The 22,272-nt window shown below is 39.8% G+C and overlaps 1 protein-coding gene across 2 annotated transcripts in view; it reads left to right on the forward strand.

The window, feature by feature from the left end:
* adgra1b (adhesion G protein-coupled receptor A1b) overlaps positions 1 to 22,272 on the forward strand; it is a 206,699-nt gene that overhangs the window by 147,450 nt on the left and 36,977 nt on the right. The window lies entirely within an intron of this gene.

Consider the following 22,272-nt stretch of genomic DNA (forward strand, 5'->3'; position numbering starts at 1 on the left):
AGGTTTATTTGAGCTACAAATGGCAGAAATGGGCATTTAGCGATTTAGTGAGGAACAAGATTCGAAACACTCTGCCTCCCTTCTGTCAGACAGGTGTCAGGTATTGTAGTTAATATTACCGTGAAGCAAATACATAATGAACTTGAAATATATTTATCTCATGAGACATTTTCAAATATTTAGGTTCAATCATCTACAAACCCCAATTGCAATGATGTTGGGTTGTTTTGTAAATTATCAAATGGAATAGACTAAAATACAAGCCATAATATTCAAATTGAACTTGAATGTTTTTTTTTGCTAATAATCTTGCATTTTGAATTTCATGCCTGCAACATGTTCCAAAAATACTGGGACAGGGGTAACAAAAGACTGGGAAGGTTGAGGAACGCTCAAAAACACCAGTTTGGTACATTCCACAGCTGACCAGGTTAATTGGAAATATGTGTATACCATGCTTGGGTATAAACGGAGCATCCCCGAAAAGCTCAGTTGTTCACAAGCAAGCATGGGGTGAAGTACACCACTTTGTGAACAGCTGCGTGAGCAAATAGTCCAAAGGTTTAAGAATAAAGTTTCTCATATTTCCTCAGCTCTCGTTTCCAGTCCTTATGAAATCCTGATTCTCTTTATTAAGGATGCGTTTTGACGTTCCACTTCTCCATTCGCTTGGGCCCATGATTGTGTTGTTTTCACATGTTTGATTCAATTAGTTTCACAGTATTCTCTGAGCAATTCAGTGTTGAACTGCAGGTCTTTATCAGATGTCATGGTAACTGGTAGTCCATGCCTACTAAAGATAGAGTGAATGACTTTTTCAGAAGTTGTAGATGTCATTATATCATACTCGTAATATCGACTATAGTAATCTACCAGTATTGAGTAGGTATTGAATGGTTTGAAGGTAGCGGTACCAGTATATCTTCCGCCACACCTCGCCATGGTCCATCCGGTAAAAGTGTGTTTCTCAGTGGTTGAGGTGGATCTGGTCTGGCTACTATTTGGCATCCGTGACATGCATTACAAAAATTTTCAGCAGCTTTGTCCATGCCATGCCACCAAACTTTTGTCCGGAGTTGTTTCTTAGCGCCAACAATTCCTAAATGTCCTTCATGAGCAAGTAAAAGTGCTTTCGCTCTGAGGTTTTCTGGCAACACAATGCAAGTTCCTCGTAAAACTATATAGCCAATCATACACAGTTCATTTGCAATGGGTACCTAGGCCTTGCATTTGTCAAAGTGTCCATTTTGATTGCTCTTTGCACCTCTGTTAACTCTGAATCTGTAGCAGAGGCTTCAACCTCTCATAGTGAGTGCCTTCGGACTAGCATTAACTGCAATAAATCTCACTTATTACTTATGTTCATGCATGTGTATTTCCTTTAATGTGGTGCCAGACAGCAGTCTTGACAGGGAATCCGCAATATTTTGTTTTCCAGCAGCGTGCACTACTCTAAAGTTGTACGGTTGTAGTCTGAGAACCCCTCTTTCTATTTGTTTGCATGGTTTTGGCTGCATATAACCTCTAATGGCTAGTGGTCTGTGATGAGGTCAAACTTTCTGCCATACACATAAGGGTGTAGCATTTCTCATGCCCATACCAGCTTTCAGTTGTAAAAATCAAAATGACTGAATATTTGGAAAATAAAATTAAGTTTACCAGTTTTAACATTAAATGTCTTGTCTTTGTAGTCTATTTAATTCAATAAACAGGAGGTTGAAAACAATTTGCACATATTTGTATTCTGTTTGTATTTACATAGGTGGCTCAACTTACCCCATATATCTTATTAGTGTATAGTGGCTGTATAGCAATGGAATGTAACAGTAACTCCAACAGGGTTTGCATCATTGTCTATTGTCTATCCAGCAGGGGTGCAATACATCTATGGCCAAAACATTTGGATATGACCTGTATACAGACTAGGCTACATTCACACAGCAGGTTAAAATACCCAATTCAGATTGTTTGATACAACCAATCTTTTTATATAATAGTTCACATTATAAAAACAAATGTTGACTTGTAATGAGAACATAATGTATCTATGAAGTGACACAGATGCGCAAAACATGAGATCTAGTCGCACTGTGTGTTCACGGAATCAAACGTGGCCCATCATCCTGATGCATTTTTGGTCATTTCAAGAATTTTGTGCATGAGCTGACCTGTGACCCCCTTGACTGTTTTGTGCTCCCTCGTCCACCATAGCTATTTGGGCCCGTCTGTTTTGTTGAACAATTGTTGACATTTGATGAAGGAGATGTCGGATGACGCGCGCCTACAGTTTTGTTGTACTGCTGCCAAAAACATGTTGCTATTTAATGCTACAGTGTGTTAGCTGTTAATTGTTAGTAATGATGACTACTTTAGCTGGCAATTGGATTGTTGTGTTAACTTTGGGAAATATCTGAATGTGTGTCCTGAAATTTCTGCTCCCGTCTTAGATGTTAATAGTAGTTGTTGCACACTAAATACAGGAAATTGGACGTAGGTTTTCTCTGAAAATCGCTAATGTGAAGATAGCTACGTAACTTGCGACATCAAGCAGATGAGATGCATTAAGATTTTGAATTGGCTAGAAAAGTGTGACGTCTGTCAAACCTATTACACCATCGCAATGTGATTACAAATATTGCTTCACTTCTGAAAAGCTATTTGATGTTGAAAACAGCCACGCTACGGTCATGCTTCTGAGAAATGTAGTTAAACAAATAGCGGCACTACTTGTACCACCTGCCATCTCACCAGCTGCTCCCCAGTCAGCTGTGAGCCCCAGAGAAAGACTCGTAGAAATGAGGGCATACTGTGTAAACTGCCTCCCCCCGTGCCTCCATTGGACTTTTTGTCACTGCCATTTAATTGGGTTACTGTATTTGTGTGCTGTTTTTATCAGTTTGCATAATACAATCAAGACAAATACATTAAGAGTTCGCCCCCCCCTCCCCCCTCCCCCACTCTGTTGAGTCAGTCTAGAAATTGATCAAAACCTTTGCCAGTCATGATGTTTGGGCACCTTATCGCCCATTTAATTCACCCTGGCCAGTGAGTGCTGCTCTATATCATTCCCAATCCCTGCTTAAAACATAAAAGGAAGAAAAGGCTAAAGGTGACTCTCATTTCCATAAAAGACTTGAAAACCGTTATTAGCCAGTACATGGCGGTCTTTTCTAGCACAGCCAATCATGATCAGCATGACCTTTGGCATTCAACCTACAAGTCACTTAATAAAAGATATTTTTCATACAGGGAGAGTGCAGACAAGGCCTGCAGTTGTCTTTTTGAATCAAATCTAAGGGTTGGAGAGCTGTGACTGTTTGCTGGGCTTTTAATTAGGGGCAGCTATTGATGCAATGTGCACTCCTACTTGGAAGATAAGGACAGTAGAAAATGAGTGTTACATAATTTCAAGAGGGGATGATAATGTGACAGGCGCAAAGGGTAGCTATCTTTTAGCAAGGACTATTGAGAGCCCTTCAAATTTCAGTCAAAGCTCACTAGAAGTTTACATTTATCATGAGCATCACTGTTCATTTTCGGCCTTTTAATTGTTGTATGGTTTTATAATACATTGATTTCATTTTAAAAGATTGAGGCAAAGTTGGAATTGTGTTTGGATTTTTTTTATCTATATAATCCGCACAGGACATGTACATAGGCCTACTGTAAATACATATTAAACATCATGTGCATCCATACATATTGTGTAGTACATATACACTTCATCAGATTTTGTTAAATGTCGTTTAGCAAGTTTTACCTCAATTTAATGTTAAAAAAAGTTCATCAAGTTTCTGTTATAATTGTGCCTGCATACTTGACCACTCCTCTGGCCAGAAATCCTGTTCAACCAGGTCCTTGTGTCCAAGTTTCAGCCATCCTGCTGTTGACTTGAGGAGAATACTGTACAGTATGCAGTCCCCCATGATTGACTAGCTAGATCTGGCTTTTGCCCGAAGTCACCCTGAATTTGGGCTCCTAGCTATGCATATCCCTCAACAGGAGGAACAGTATATAAAATAAAATAGATATATGGATCCGTGTTAATATATTACAACAGTATATGCCCCTACTGCCTTTCATGTCAATGTCATGGCTTTGATTCAAGCCACTGCCTCAATAAAGAACAAAATAAATAATTGGGTTGAGTCAGGAAGGTCATCCATGTTAAATACTATGCCAAACAGATCATGAATGATTTGTTGCGCTGACACCTGAACCAAAAAGTCACAAGTTGCAATTATTATATTTTTTTCAATACCATACTCAAATTTGAATTACTATGTTTTTTAAAAATATGTTTTAAAGCAGTCTTGATTTTCAAGTATTTTCGAGCACAAGCAGCTCAAATCTATTGTTTTCTACATACCGGTACTCTGATGGAGACAATAGTTCATCAACAACACTGTGTGTATGTGGTGCATGGACAATCACCAAACACAAATACAGGGTCAATTTCAATAGGTGTCTCTTACCAAGGGCAAATTTTTGTTAACTCACGCTAATCTGTGCATCCAACAAAATGCAATGCATGTCCGCTTTCCTTTTGGCTCAGACATGACAGCAGGGCTGTCGTATGTGATGTGTGAGGGATATCGGTGTTCCACATGATAGAGTTTCAGACAGTGGCTGCTAGATTTGCTTGAAAGTGGCTATGGATCTTTGCTCAGCCTATCTGATCATGGGTGGAGAAACTCTCTTTGGCAGTTATTATATAAATTGCTGTTACAAGGGTGTGAAGGTCACATCTCACTCACAGACACATTTTCGGTAATAGGCAGATATATTTTTTACTTATTTAATTTCACATTCAGTGGGTGGGAGCTCCACAGGCCTGATTATTTGTAGAAACTAGATTCCAGTCAGAGTAATTCAAATAGATACCTATGCCACTTTGTGCAAAGTGCGCACATTGGTCCTGATTAACTAAGATCCTAAATAGCAGGCACAAAATTTAGTGTTCACTCTAACAGATTGCACTAGGCATGATGTGACATATTGAGTTTGGGGCACAGGTGGTAACAGGTAAAAGTGGTGGAGACTGCCCTATTTAAAAATGAAGCTGTTGTGCTTTGGGTAGCGCTGATGTTTTTCAGTCAAGTTTGCACCCTTTTGTGCTGAAAGACTTTAGTAAATCAAGCCCATAACTGTCATAAAATTATTTTTGTGACATACATTGAAGATCCTATAATAGACACAATTAAGCAAAAATCAGCTGTGCAATAGTTATTTTCATTGTTTTTAGTGTGCCTGTACTATATACAATATACATTCTATATAATATATGGTATAGAGATTGTTTTGACAAGGTATGCACTTGCAAGGGCACATTTGGTGCAAATCCCCACACACACTTACAGTAAAATATCCACTCTGCTTGCTCCACATAATGCAATAGTTGAAGACCCCATGGAAGTAATCAGCAACCGTCTTTCAGATTATTCGATCTAAATGTATATTTTAGAGCATTAAAACTGTTTTATAAAAATACTGAGATTTAAACATACAGTATATTTAATTAATTTGGTTGTGTTTGTGTCTCTGTCAGACAAGGAACAAACATGGTTGTTGTTGTTTTGGTGGTGTTGTTGCTGCCCCAAGTCATTCGCAAGTACCCAAAGTGGCATAGGATTTGAATAAGTAATGGGAAACATTGAAAAAAAAAAAAGTAATTGGGTTGGTAGCTTAATTGGTTTTGCTATTCTGGTGAGATTTGTTGACAAACACAGTGTCAATTAGCAGTGCAGTGTCATTGCAGGAGGATTAGAGACGATTACTTTTGATTGTCTGATCTTGTTTTATGAGTTAGCTACAAGATAAATCACCATGAATTGGGCCTTTGGGAGAGTTGGTGAACATGATAAAGTAAAGAACCGAACAATTCAGTACAAGAAAACGACATATGTGCTTTGTTTTATATTATGACAATGACGATTGAGTTGCAACAAGGTAAAACCCTAACCACCTTATTGCAAAATAAAAAGGAACCATAAGGTTGTTCCTTTTGTTAATACCGGTAAATACAGTATGTCCATCCAGACAAGACATAGTCTATTTGCTGATTTATGGATGATAAAGGATTTTAAAAAAGTGAACATGATGTTGATTGTATAATTTCAATTAACCTTTGCCTTTTTTGGGTGTTTATGCTCATTCTTTGATGACTGTTCACATGTTGCTATTTCCAGGCTGTAAAAGTCTCTCGGACCTTAAAGCTGTGTTATTAAATTTGACTTGACTTTGCATTTAACACCACAGCTGTTGTCTTACTGCTGTGCTTCTTTAAGCCTCTCATCTCATTTCATGCCTTAGCCTTGTCCAAAAAGCTGACATTTGCTCAGTTTTACTTAATAGTGCTGTTTCATGGAGGGATGCACATGTTGAGAAGTGTTCTTAACAAATAATTAATAATTGTATGTCTTAAGAATTATCTGTCAGGTCTCATGCTAAGCTTAGCTGCAAGTATTAGACTGGTTTGTTTGATGGTGAACTGTATTATTGCTTTTTCCTTTTAAGCATTGCCTAAATGCTAATGTTTTGGGGCTCGAGGCCCAAACCCAGTCATGGGTGGCCTCCACATCTGTGTACTTCATTGACAAAAGATTAGTTTCACTTCAGCACAAGGTCTTTTGACATTGCTTTGGGATGCAAACTTTGCGGTATAAAAGCCACGGTACAGTCTTTTAGAGACAATTTTAAAAAATGAAAAAAACCTGTATGTACCTTTCAGCAGCATTAATGGTGCCTTTACAGATGTGCAGATTACTCATGCCATTGGTACTAACACGCCCCCATACCATCACAGACGACTTTAGAACTTTGTACTGTTAACAATCCAGATGGTCCTTTTTTCCTTAGCCCCCAGGATAAAATGATTGATTTCAAAAAACAATTTCCACGTGGACTCGTCAGACCACAGCACACTTTTCTTCTTTGTGTCAGTCCATCTCAGAAGTGTTCAGGCCCAGGGAAGCTGGCGGTGTGTCTGGTTGTTGTTGATATGGCTTTAGCTTAGAGTGGTAGAGTTTTAACTTGCATTTGCAGATGTAGTGACAAATTGTATTAACTGACATTGCTTTTCTGAAGTGTTCTGAGCACATGTGGCAATATATTTGACACAATTATGTCAGTTTTTAATGCAGTGCCGTCTGATGGGTTGAAGATCACGGGCATTCAATGTTGGTTTTCTTAGTTGAATCTTCTGATGATATTTTGGACCATAGATGATGACATCCCTAAATACAGAGCCTTTTTGGGATGCTCCTTTATACCCAATCATGATATTTACATGTTTACAATTAACCTGTGGAATATTCCAAACACGTGTTTTTGGAGCATACCTCAACTTTCCCATTTTTTTGTTCCCCCTGTACCAGCTGTTTTGGAATGTGATGTAGGCATCAAATTCAAAATGAGAGAATATTTGCAACAACAACAAAAACTATATCATTTGTATTCAGTTTAAAAAAAAATTAAATCAAATGAAATTTAAAAAATCAATAACATTCATCAGTTTGAACATTAAATACCCTGTCCTTCTAGTGCAGGGGTGAGCAATTCCAGTCCTCGAGTGCCGGTGTCCTGCTTGTTTTCCATCTTTCCCTGCTGCAACAGACTTGATTCAAATAATCATATAACGATGGTGACATATAAAACATGCAGGATAGCGGCCTTTGAGGACCAGAATTGCCCAACCCTGTTCTAGTGTATTCAGTTGAATATACTGTAGGTTGAAAAGTATTTGCAAATCATTGTATTTTGGTTTTATTCATATTTTACACAATGTCTCAACATTGTAATTGAGGTTTGTCGATGAATGAACGTACGTATTTGAACATGCCTCATTAGATAAATATATTTTGAGTTTATTATGTATTTTCTTCTGAATACAACACTTGACACCTGTCTGGCAGAGGGTAGGAGTGTTTGGAACCTTGTCTCTTACTCTCCCACTAAATGCCCATTACTGCCATCTGTAGCTCAAATAAAGCTGTAATGAATTAAATGACATTGGAAAAATGTCATGTAGCGTCATTAAAATTGAATAAAGAGATCATGTTTTTGGCCCATGTTGAGACCTCATCTTCATTTACTACCACACAATTTGAAAATGATCCAAGTAAATCTGTGACGTGTTCCTCACATTTTAGATAAATAAATAAACTGCGGCAGACGCAACAGACAATCTGTAGTATCCCCGGTCCCAAGTAGGGTACCATTAGTGGAGTATTCTAAGAGCACAGACCTCAACTAAAGCTTAACGTGGCACATGCACACTGCACATTATCCTGATAATTTTGAAAACAAGATACCACAATAGTTACAATATGGTACATCCCGAGTTACATAACCATTTTTATTGTTCCCCTAATGCCTTGTCCGGGGAATATTCTTCAGCATTTTGATATTAATATATCATTATCTATTAATAGGCCTATGTCTATAATCACCTAAAATGTGTGAATATCATATGTTTGAGCTAGATAAAGTCCCTAAAATAATTCTCGAGGATCGTTATCCAACAAGTGAATTCAATGCTTTTTGTGTAATTGATAAGAACATTAATAGTTCAGCATTTCAGCAGCTTTTACACTCACATCTTTGTGATGAAGTGTCATTTGTCACTCCCCACTCCTCCACTGCATTTTCCTCAGCTGACACTGACTCTGGCAACAGTGCTATAAATAAAATAGTGTCTGGTTCTTGAAGTTGTCGCTGTAACCTATGTGTGTATATATATATATATATATATATATATATATATATATATATATATACTGATACTGAATGAGTTGAAGATCAAGTGTGAAGTAATTTCAGAAAATGGCAAATGAAATCAAAGTAAAGTAATTAAAAATCATACAAAAAACAAAGCATGAACAAATCATTTGCATTTCGTACATTCAATAAAGTAATCGTTTTCCCGAAGTGAGATCCTGGCTAGCGACAAACCCGGAAGTGTGACGTCATTTCAAGAACAATAATGGCAGAGCTCAATGTGGAAAGCGTACAAAGCCAGTCAGAAATCGACTTAGATAGCGATATTTCAAATGTATCTGAGGGGACCCCGGTGTTTGAAGAGCTGGAGGAAGAGGTGGTTGTTGGCATGATGTATGTTGGACCATGCATGTACGAGCCGGATGCTCAGGATGCCGAAAATGTTCTGCCCGAACGACCAGCCATAGAGTGGAGACATGACCCATTGAGATTGGAAGAATGGTAAAACACAGGTATACAGGCTGTGGTGATTAATCGAGCATTGAAATTTGATGCTGTGCCATGCTGTAAATTACGCAAGATGAGATTACCTACCTGGTCCATTTATTCTGCTAGCATTGAGAGCATTATCATAGTGAGTCGGTGTCCTACATTGTCATTGGTAATGAAAAACACGTTTTTCAAAATTGATTGTAATCACAGCTGCCTTTTTGCAACCCCTTTTGCGTGCTTGTAACAAAGAACACTTGTCGACACCGGTGTGAAATTAACTCGCTTTGCAAGAATGCAACTGTTCCATTTACATGCCCTATTCTTATCTTTTGGCCACTCAAACAGTTGCATTTTTGCATTTTGCCCTCAAACAATTAGATTTTGCTGCTTAACTCATATTTCACAAGCACAATATTAATCAGAATGCCTTGTTTCAACTAGTGTGCCTACATAGAACATATTCTTGAAAAAAATGTTTGGGTTGACTTCCCCTTAAAAATCCACAAATGTATTGGAAACCTTTGTAAAAGCTTACCTTGACTAAACCACCCTCCATGAAATTTGCCGACCGCAGCACAATTCGTTTTCCAAAATACATAGGAGTTATTCCAAAAATAAATTGAAGCAGTTCATTCCTCAACTGCTCTGAGTTGAGTGGGCGTCTAGCAATCACAATAAGGCACATACTTGAATAATGAGTCATGGTCCATATCACAAGGCTACTACGCTGCACACCTTCGCCTTTCAAAGGCATGCAAACGACAAAACCGCAAAGATGAAATTTTAAAAACTTGTCACATATTGCAAAAAAAACGTTCTGCTACTTCTTTTGCTGCTCGGCAGGGTCAAGGCAAAGGAATCTTGAGGGAAACAAATCATGTCAGTTTGTTTCCCGACTTGTGTGAAATAAACACAGAATAGAAGATCAGATAAAGGCTTGTTTTATTTATTTTTTAAATTTCCAATTTTTAAATGAAAAAGATAACTCGTTTACCATTCAAAGGAGACAGAAGCACTGCCCCCCCACATGTGAATGTTCGGAACTTGTGTTTCAATATCTTGAAACCTGTGTGACATTTCTCTCAAAAATAAATTTGCATGCCCGCTCAGCCACAAACGTGTAAATCGTAGCGATACTTGTGTGAATAACTTTAAGACAAATCCCCCCCACATATGTGCGCAATGTTACCAAAGGAGAAAATTAATATTTGTATTGAGATCTCTATCAACATTGCCTCTTTTTTCTATTTTTTTATTTTTTTTTATGAATCTCCAACACATAGCTCGTGCTTCCCACGTGGCCCTAATGAGATGCAAAAATGAGTTGCAGTGCAGTGTCCACTTAAGTCTAAGTGCAACACATAGCACATCTGCCAGAGAGGAAATATGTCTGGGCCGAGGTCATCGTGAACAATCCATAATCAAAAAATGGGGTAAAATTGCATTATGGTTGGGAGGTGAGGGACATAATAGCTTTCATGGCTGAAGAGGTAATTATCTTTTCTCCTCACCCGTGCTATCTTTTTTCCCAGGTAATTCTGTCACACCTCATATCTTCCTGCCCCCGTCACAAATAAAAAAAATATAAAACATGTTTGTTGTGGCATTTTCCACATCCACTTTGAGTGGCTTAATACATCCACTTTAGTGCGTCCTCAACCCCCAGAATTGAATATTCCTATAAACTGCCCATGACAAACTGTGCAGCACTACTTGCACTTATCTCTGTGATGATACTGGATCACAAAGCAATGATTTAACATAACTTCACATGGTGATTTGCGGAGTACAGCCATCAAATATCCAACATTGCGCAATCAGACAGCACTGTAGAAAGACCATTAGAGGTCAAAGCAAAGCAGAGAACCTGTGAAAATAGTGGTCGGCATCAGATGCACGTGTGCTCTGTTCCGCGATTAAGCGCCACAGAGGCAGGCTCATTTATCCTCCAAGACCATTGCTGCCAGAGTGTAATGCATTGTTCGAGAGGCTGCTTGCATGCTGTTTCTCTGCAGAGGCTTGACTTCGGCTCCATCCTTCCTGTCATGATGTTCATAAATGATATCAGAGCAGAATTGAAAAAATGATGCCCTATCGTCATTTATTATTGCGTTGAAGAAATGTGCAAAATGTATCATCTGGCAAGAGAAAAAATATGGACCAGTGCAAGCTGTCTGTGCAAGCTGAGAACAGGGTGTGAGCACTGGGTGGAAGATGTTTGCAACATGTGCTTTCATTTCCATTTTCAGTGTTTCCATATCCTTGCATTTTGCTAGAAGTGAGTCAGAATGTTATAAGGACATGTGCTTATCTGGAATGTAGAGCAACATCTCAACATTGGGTTTGTGTTGTGAGTGCAAAGAGATGAGTCAATTCTACATTCAGCCCATGTTAATAATGTGTAAAAATAGCATCTATTGACCAATATCTGCACATTTTGCCAAAATTTTTATTCTGCAAAAATAATTACATGACTTGGTCTGATGTTTAACAATTTTGTTGATCACAAAATCGGTTTATTACATCCATTCATCCATTATCTATACCGCTTATCCTCACAAGGGTCGCGGGGAGTGCTGGAGCCTATCCCAGCAGTCTTCGGGCAGTAGGCGGGGGACACCCTGAATTGGTTGCCAGCCAATCGCAGGGCACACAGAGACAAACAAACATCCGCACTCACACCTAGGGGCAATTTAGAGTGTCCAATCAACCTACCATCCATGTTTTATTGAATGTGGGAGGAAACCGGAGGACCCGGAGAAAACCCACGCAGGCATGGGGGGAACATGCAAACTCCACACAGGGTGGCCCGGGCCGTGATTGAACCCACGGGATCAGTTCCCGCTCAGTGACCGTGTCTGTGTGCGTGCCCTGCGACTCGCTGGCGACCAGTTCGGGGTGTAATCTGCCTTTCGGCCATTGTCAACTGGGATAGGCCCCGGCACCTCCCCGTGACCCTGTACAGGATAAGCGGTTTGGAAGATGACACATGATATGGGTAAAGGGGGTGGGGATGACAGCAAAGTATAAAAACACAACAACGTCTTTGAATTTTAGTTGTGAAAATCAAGTACCGGCAAATATTGAAGAGCTCAATGCTAAATCTTCAAGAAGGACATTCTGTTTTACTGAGACGCTGACTATGCACTGAAATCTCAGCGTGTTTCTGTGAGGTAGAACGCACACAGATTATAATCTGATTGGGTGGCTCCTGGTAGTCAGTGAGCGCATGTCAAACAAGACATCTTTATAATCATAATGTAATGATCTAATTTTATGATTGCATTATTATAAATGAACCGTCTCATGGCTTTTAGCAGCTCTAATCATTATTTTATTATTTATTTACTTTATTTGTTCCATTTGTTCAGGGAACGGGAGGGAGAACTGTGAGCTAGTACATGGCTGAGCTGTGAGCAAGGCTCATTTAATTGATAGTCCACTTTAAATATCTCCCAAGAACAACAATTACACAAACTTCTTTAAAAGTGTTTGGATAGCCTTGAGCTGAAGACAACACTTCAGATCTGAGTCTATTGAGAACAGAATGCTAATGAAACAATGCCCCTTGATGATTCTATACTGTTCCACAAGATTTGATAACCGTGCGTCCAGTGCTGAACACTTGCTAGGCGGAGGTAATTACATGCCTGAAAGTATCTCAAAGCTGTGAGCTGAGTGACAGCCTCAAGGTGCCGCTGAATCATTGATGAACCACATTAATGGTGCATGGCCATTTTTCAGACTGTTGTTAAGTCAGGAAGTTCTGTCTCACCAGTGTTCTGTCACACTCTGTTATCCTGTGGGGTGTGGGGAAGCCAGAGTGAGTTTGATTTGCACACTTAGGCTGGTTCCGTTCCAGTGTTCATGGGGCCACTCAAGGATGATAAAATACACTGCTGCAAGCCGTGAGCCTGCAGGCTGTTCGCCAGGGGATTTTCATTTTCTTTTCTTCCCTTTCCCTATTTCCGCCTTCTAATCTGCATTTGTGTGCATTGTTGCGGTCACTATTGTCATTACAACAGAGTAAAGTGCATACTTGTGCTGACATTATGCACAAATTACTACACTGATTCTGCAAATTGAATGTCTTCAATCATACGTCATGTTTATACAATTTTCAACTACCTGCTGATTATTTGCTGGTAGGTTGAACAGATTGTCCAGTGCATAATCAGAACCGAGAAGCTCAACTAACACACGTGGCCTTCAAGCACTCAGCAGCGTTTGTTACATTTTGTTGTGCAGGCCTGATAACCTTGCACCCACTATGCCTGAGCGCCGAGATTATGGATGAGATCAAGTTTAATTGACTTTTATAATCTGGTTTTGGATCGGGGAGGGCAGATCGTGGATTAAGGTTGTAGCTGCTACACAAGCAGGGGATCAGGCACCTGTTTAGCTGCGTAGGCCGAAAGGGACAGTAGAGGCATGTTCAGATGTAACATGTCAGTGCTAATCCAGAACGGGCTAAACTGCATTGTATGGTAATGGCTCTAATGAATTGTGCTGTCAAGGGGCTGGTCACATAGTGGTGCAGTGGAAGCAGAGTAATGAAGTGGCCACCATGCAGTGATGTAATATGATTGCAGTTAAAATCATAAGAGGCCTGGAGGAAATGCATTTCCTGGAGCTGGCTGTTCTAGTCCCCAGCTGACATCCGATTGGCTCTGCAACAGATTTGACTTGTTCATGGCACTTCTGTGAGTTGCACCAATGGCCGGTCCATCATTCATCTACAATATGTTTGTTACACAGCACATTGAAAGCTATACTACATATGTAGTTGAAATTTTGTGAAACCAAAGCACCTCATCAGAACTATTCCTTTGTTTTTGCCACTTTGCTTTTTTTTTTCCCCAGAAGCTTAAATACGGCCTCCAGTGGAAGTTATAAATATTTATTCAGAAGGCCACCATGGTAATTGCCTTGGGGATTTCCCAAAGATGGACACCTTACTTTTTTTTCCCCTTTCCCTTGCTATTCTGTCCATGTACAAGGGAGCTCTCAACCTTTTCAGCCTGGGTAAGGTTTGCTGACAATGCCCTCATTTTTACAAATTTACATTTCTTCAAATTTTAACAGGTGTTGTATGCTAGTGGTGGGGGGAGTGACCCAAATATCGATAATATCAATAGAAAGTCAGTATCATTGTTGAATCGATGCTAGTGTGGTGAGATTGAGACCATAGTTTCAGTTTTGCTCCTTTATACACCGCTGCGGTTTCATCAAACAGGCGTCAGAGACATTGCTGTACTTGCCCTTTTGTCTCAGCCCTGAGCGTGCACGATTTGCATATTTATATATTTGTTGGGAAGTGATAATCTTGAACATCTTTTTTAGGGAAAAATAAAATGAAGATTTCAATGAACTAAGACATTTTATTACATTTTTGTGTAGTAGTTTCTGAACAATACCAGGAAAATAATTATTTGCTTCCCGCTTATCACTTTGTGCACTTTATTTAAAAAATAGTAATAATAATACAGACATTGAGAATGTGTGGGGACTGGGGATAAAGTAGAATTTTGTATTTACCAATAACCTGTGTCTTAATTATATCCTGACTTTTAAAGATTTGATAATAATGAGGCAAACGTCACAAAGGCACTCAAAGGTCAGAAAAATTAATTACGAATTGGCAATTTGATGATGCATCTATCTGAATTTGGCCACCATGCGATGCACCAGCAACCAAGTTGTGGTATGCCTCTCACCCTCAGTCAGCTGAAATAGGCCCCATCTCCTCTTTCAACTATGAAATGAAACAATATGTGTCCTGTACATTTCACTTTCATTAACAACTTCAAAATCATGTTGCTTGAAATGAAGACAAAAAATAATTTGGGGGAATTATAATTATGCATCAGCTGCTGCAACCTACAGAATGGAGTACATCAGTAATGACCACATCTTAGTAGGAGTAGTAGTTGTAGTGGTAGGAGGAGGAGTGATGAAGGTCATGGTGGAAGTAGAAGTTGTCAGAGCTGGGCATCCCCTAACCGCCAACGCGTTCTGTCCAGCATATTTAATTGACCACGTGGTCCCGGTCCATCACTCGTCGGCGACAGCCAATTGGCGTCGAGAATGTAATCTTCACGTCACAAGCAGGTGCCGCACGAGCAGACGCCGCCAAAGAAAGAAAACATATCAAACAAAAACAACAGACACACACACACACACGCACAGAATGGTGATCGGTGAAATAAAAACAATATGGGGCACTTGTCATTGGGACCGCAAGGTACTCAACACTGTTTTATTTATTTATTTTTTCCTTACTTGGCCGCTTTTCAGGATTGCGGCACCTGCGTGTGACGTGGTACATGTTAAGTCTGTTCTCTATGTAATTTGGCTGACTCAGACCGACTGAGATTACGTGGGTCGATTAAATATGCAGACGGGAAATAGGCAATGCCCACCTCTGGTAGTTGTAGTAGTAGTAGAAGAATCCCAATATACAGCATACAGCAAGTAATTTCAATGTGGGTCATTTCACATTGCTATTGCACAAGCACTGTCTGCTTTATTTTATTTGTTTTTCTAAATACTTGAATGCCATCTGTATGATACCACAGACTGTGCTTGAGAACCTTTTGCATTTTCTGTTATCACATCCCAAGGTTCTGATGAAGTAATGTTTTATTTTTCTTGCATCTTCGAATTTATTTCCTGAAGTAAAATGTACATTCAATGTAGTATCTTAGATGTTTTGTTTTTGGTTCATGTTTCAGAGTACAACAACTAATCAGTCAGCCAGCACACAAGTTTTCGTTTTGAGATCTGTATTCCGTCATACTCAAGCTATGTGGTGGATTTTTTGATGAGTTTGTTAAGAAAAAGAAGAAGGGAAAAAAAAAAAAAATATATATATATATATATATATTAAAACTTCGTTTGAATTTTAAAGAAAGCTATTTTATGAGAGCCTGCTTTGCTGCAGAAAATACTTTGTTGGGAGGATCAACAAGCTTTAAAAGCGTTAATATCTCCTACTGGGCTGGTAGCAAATCCTGACAGTATGCTATGTATGTGAATGGGATGTCCTGCTGTTCATGTTTACCTTCCCTGCTTCTGGGGCTTCAGTCACAACTGATTCAAAGTGCTGCTTTTCAGAAAGCTGCAAGGGTGATGATGCAAGTCTCTACAATTCCATTTTGGCAACAGTCCACGGGGCTGCTACAATGTCTTGAAGGGCTTTTAAGCAGTCCCAATCTGGAAACACAAAACATGCTGAGGATAATAAGGCTCAAGCAGCGGGGGGAAAATGTTGTGCAGTACTTAACTACAAGCAGCAGAGGCACTGTTGATCTCAAAGAATTTGCAGTCTAAAGAAGGACGTGACATCAGCTTTGGGACGTTATGACATGCAAAGCTCAACTATGCAAAATCCTTCAGGCAGCATTGCTATGATCAATGCAACACTGACAGTGAAACCTGAGTTCTTCTCCTTCTTTTACAATATATAGTAAGAGTCATACGCAAATTCAACTATTTTTGGAGGGGTTAAAAAAAATACATGACAGTTTTGGATTATATAGGCATCTCGCAAAAATCTGTCTAATAAGGCCAGTCTACATGAATGTATTCCCAAAGAGGCTAGTGGAAATCTCAGGTAAATAGTAGGACCTGAACGGTCTGAGGAGGTTCCTGAGTGTACAAAAACACCTCAGTGAGAGGCCATTGTACCCCTAAAAGTATGTGACAATTAGTGTGACAAGTAGTTGTACTATTTCGATCAGTGGCCGCCTTGGGGGAGGGCGTTATAAAATATATTCATTTACATAGATTATACACTGACTGTATATTTGTATAATATATATTTAAATTATCTCTCTCTCTCTCTCTCTCTCTCTCTCTCTCTCTCTCTCTCTATATATATATATATATATATATATATATATATATATATATATATATATTTTAAAAAATCCCTTGATTTTTCTGTCCCATTATTTTCTTGAATTCTAATACCCTTAACATGAATAACAGCGTTGATTTTCTTATGCAAATACTTTATTAAAGGGAAGTCAACCCAAACATATTTATTTTCAAGAATATGCTCTATGCAAGCCCACTAGTTGAAACAAGGCATTCTGATAAATATTGCTTTTGTGGAATAAGAGTTATCCACCTGTTTTTAGCCATCACTGTGGGCAGAGTGCAGGTAACGACCAATCACAGCTCACCTGTTTTCTGAAACTGAGCGATGATTGGTCGTTATTTGAGCCCGCACGGCATCTGTGATGTCATTTTCAGTCGACAGAAGTGATGAAATGGCCGACCCCTGAGATGGCTAGATTTTGCTGCTTGACTCATATTCCACAATATTAATCAGAATGTCTTGTTTCAACTAGGGGGCCTGCATAGAAGATATTCTTGAAAAAAAAATGTTTGGGTTGACTTCCTCTTCAATTGAAAAAACAAGCATTGGATTCAACTCACACAAACAGCCCCTCAGCCCTTTCAAACACACACACACACGCACGTGGATATATTTTATTGTAAATTGTGTCAGATAAATGAATGAGAAACAGTTGGTGGACTGCTGAGATTGTCAGGATACAAGAGCAAGCGGCAACCCGGAAATCAACTTTTGAATTTTTGATTGATTTAGTTGCCAATTGATATTTTCATTTTTTAAAATTTAATTTCGGGGTCGCATATATTATTTTGTATTTATTATTTTTCTAAAATACTGCAATATTGTTTCGTGAGTATATAGTCATTTATTTATATTGTGCTTAAGTAATTATTCCTTTTTGATTTGGTTTGGTATGGCACATTTCCTGAGCGAAGAAGAAACGAGAGAGAGAGGTGAATTAGAGCAAGGCTGTTCATGTCTGAATAAAGACGCAACAAAACACTGTCCTGCCGTGTCGGTTGTCTTTAGCTAGGAAGACGCTAGAAGAAATACATAAAGTCAAATATATGTATATTGTAACCCGCCATAACACTGCCTCTGAAGATAGGGAAGAACAACTTTTAAGGGTTACACTATAACAACAACGTACATCACGACTATCACCGGGGCAGGGGGACTCATGTGTCAGTCAGCCGAGCAATTCATCCACATTGTCAATATTTTGAAGCAGATGTAACGCCTCCTCTACTCTAAAGCTTTTTTAAAATATACATGTATAGATCATGGTGACCAGCAGTCTATATCAATGCAGCCGCTGGTTGCTATGGAAACTTTAATCACACGATCAAAAAAATTGAGCGCGTCAAAAGGGGCTTGGGTTAACGCCGATAATAATGCGATAAACTGACACTCATATTATATATATTTTCATTGCCATGGAAAAGGGTTTCCCCCCTTCTAACAAGTTGTTTTGCTTGGTTTCCACCACTTTAATGTTACATATCATAAAGCAAATGTAAAGTTCAGACAAAGATAACCAAAGTAAACATAAAATGTTGTTTTAGAATGGTCTTACCTGACTCAAGTGTATTCAATGTACAACTGTCAATAATTAACCTCTCTGTGGAGATATTTTGGCCCACTCTTCCTTTCAGAATTGCTTTAATGCAGCAACATTGGAGGATTTTCGTGCATGAACGGCCTTTTAAAGGTTATGCCACAGCATTTCAATCAGGTTCACGTGTAGACTTTGCCTAGGCAAACCAAAACAACTGCTGGCCAACATTACACGTGGATATTTGTTAAGCTGTAGGTCGACTTTAGAGAAAATATACCATCCATCCATCCCTCTTATCCTCACAAGGGTCCCGGAGAGTGCTGGAGCCTATCCCAGAAGCCTTCGGGCAGTAAGCGGGGGACACCCTGAATTTGTTGCCAGCCAATCGCAGGGCACACAGAGACAAACAAACATCTGCACCCTCACAATCACACCTAGGGGCAATTTAGAGTGTCCAATTAACCTACCAAGCATGTTTTATGGAATGTGAGAGGAAACCGGAGGACCCGGAGAAAACCCAAAATATAAATATACAAGTTGTTTGAATAGATACATTGCTCCATCTGGTAAATGAATTTGTGATCGAGGGTTGTTGTTGTTTTTTTTTGTTTTTTTATTCCCAAACTCGCTGTACGATGATCAAATTATAATATTTAATTTTCATTATTACATTTTTGGCGGCACGGTGGTCGACTGGTTAGCACGTCCGCCTCACAATTCAGAGGTCGTGGGCTCGATCCCGGCCCCGGCCTCCCCGTGTGGAGTTTGCATGTTCTCCCCGTGCCTGCGTGGGTTTTCTCCGGGTACTCCGGTTTCCTCCCACATTCCAAAAACATGCATGGTAAGTTGATTGGACTCTCTAAATTGCCCCTAGGTGTGATTGTGAGTGCGGATGTTTGTCTCTGTGTGCCCTGCGATTGGCTGGCAACCAATTCAGGGTGTCCCCCGCCTTCTGCCCGAAGACAGCTGGGATAGGCTCCAGCACGCCCCGCAACCCTTGTGAGGATAAGCGGTATCGATAATGGATGGATATTACATTTTTGTTCCTTTCAAGGTGACTCACCTGGGCAGGAGGGCAGCACCCTGCCGCCTTCTACAGGCAAGCCTCCACTAGTTTCTAATACTGGTAAACCACTGGTGAGGGTCAGACCAAAATTCAGACTGGGATCCGTCTCCATTTTCTTTGCTTCATTCTTCCTTACAAGCAGAAGGAACATCCCTGGAACATCCCATTCTTTGTGATGTGGTACAAATCTTTTATTCTTCTTTTACCCATACTACAAGATAGATGAGCTCCTACACTAGGGGCAGCAGCTCACTCAGAAATAATTCACAGTTTTCCATGAAAGGAGGAGCTGGATGTGCGTATAGTCATCCCAACTGCTTCACATCTGGCGGTAACCTGCTCACTACCAGTCAGCAAACCAAACACACCCCTCCCCTCGTGCGTCTTGCTTTTTCATAAAATGTTTGTCTCCAGCTCCTCTGGCTTCGCCAGACCTCTTCCAGCTATTCAGCTCTTTCTGAATCTGAGGCTCAACCAATATTTTGTTAACAGTCCAAATTCAAGCTTTCCCTTGTGGAAAAAAAGGGATGCTAAAAAAGGATCATAGTTTTCTCTAGTCAAATTATGTAGTCAGGCGGCACGGTGGTCGACTGGTTAGCACGTCCGCCTCACAGTTCAGAGGTCGTGGGTTCGATCCCGGCTCCGGCCTCCCTGTGTGGAGTTTGCATGTTCTCCCCGTGCCTGCGTGGGTTTTCTCCGGGCACTCGGGTTTCCTCCCACATTCCAAAAACATGCATGGTAAGTTGATTGGATACTCTAAATTGCCCCTAGGTGTGATTGTGAGTGCGGATGTTTGTCTCTGTGTGCCCTGCGATTGGCTGGCAACCAGTTCAGGGTGTCCCCCGCCTACTGCCCAAAGACAGCTGGGATAGGCTCCAGCACGCCCTGCGACCCTTGTGAGGAGAAGCGGTACAGATAATGGATGGATGGAATTATGTAGTCATTCCTTATCCTTAATATCTCAACAGATATCTTATGTGATGTCCATAGTCATATACCCTTGTCCCAACATAGCCCTCAGCGACGACTTTGGAATTCACACCCCCTACCCCTTCATGAGTTATTCACTAACTGCGTATCTTGCCTCTTTCTCAACAAGCACATTGTCAATACATGACATACACAGGCTGAATGAGCTGAGGCTCTGGGGTTGATTTAAAAAAGAAATGTAGGAATTATGATGTTCTTCTGGACCCGAGGTTCCTTGGGGTCTGCCTGAAGAAGCTGGGTGGTTGAAGACAAGTAGGTTATCTCCAGCCACATAGCAGCCAAAGCTGAATGGATTGGTTTTGTTTCGATAATGCAACTCAACTGTCGAAAATTCTCTATGACCTTTGCATGTCTTGATGGTTGTGTGGACATGTTTCTCACAAATTCAACCATGCAGTTCAATTACACGTACATAATTTAACTCACCAAATAAAAAACTTAATTTCAGCTCATTTTCTTGCTGGTGCCATGGGCATTTGTTTTCCATCATTGCATATCACTGTAATTAACCAATTTTCATTGTCCTTCCATGACATCGCTCTCAGGGTAAATAAAGACTTAATATTTGCTTGTTAATCATTAATTAACAAACTGGGTGAAGCGGTTTGATATGTTGGAACCTCTTATTCTCTGTCTTGTCATTGAGCACCTAAGTTTACATCTATAAGTTCAGCACATTGTATCATTCCGGTCAATTTTCAGTCCAATTTCCAGCCATTGTGTTTTTGCTTTCGGAAGAAAAAGCTATCCGTTGTAAAGACATTCTTTACTTCTGTTTCCCTTTTCTATCGGTTGTATTTTTTTCATTCTGGCAAACACAATTCATCAGGAGATGAATGAGTTTTCTCTCACATAGTAAATATTGGCAATGTAGTTTGTCTTAATCTGTTTTAGGAGTTACACTTTCTCACTAAAAGGCTGTTTTAAGATTCCAATGGCCTCATGGTTGGATACATTCATAATGTACTGCATACGTGTGATTATGGACAACCCAAACAATAGACATACAGTACATTCATATTTCACAGTAAACTGCCCATTTACAGAGGACTGGTAACATGCATCTCAGATTTGATTGGGCTGATTCATTCTTGACGAATGGAGCGAGGTTTGCTACATGTGATATTGGTTGGTAACAGCATAATTGTGAGGGAATCATCCTTCATGTGATCTTTGACTCTTTCCACCGCGAAATTAGACGCAAAATGTAATAGACGATTACATAGATGGAAACAATGTGTTTCCGACTATGCTAGTCCGTTCATCTTTTTTTCTTTCCTTTATCGCCTACAAAATGGGCGTCCGTCGACGGATAGACGGACTGGTCCGTTACTATGGCGGAAGGCCTACCTCTGGTTATTAGAGCCAGTTAACTGAAGATTGAATGTCTCTGTTGCTCTATATTAACCCCTTGCCTAAAAAACTTTCACCTTGTACTATATTACAACCTTGTTCAGTTGAATTAAATGTCTCTTCCAATATTTCTGAAAACATGATGTGCTAGTGGGATTAATGTTGCTTCATCAGTCACAGATAACAATGGGGTTAGACCATGTCTGCTGTATGCACACTACCTTTGGGGAT

This window comes from Filicampus tigris, chromosome 11 (genome assembly GCF_054856515.1).
Source record: "Filicampus tigris isolate MCC_2025a chromosome 11, RoL_Ftig_1.0, whole genome shotgun sequence".
In the NCBI taxonomy this organism is placed as follows: domain Eukaryota; kingdom Metazoa; phylum Chordata; class Actinopteri; order Syngnathiformes; family Syngnathidae; genus Filicampus; species Filicampus tigris.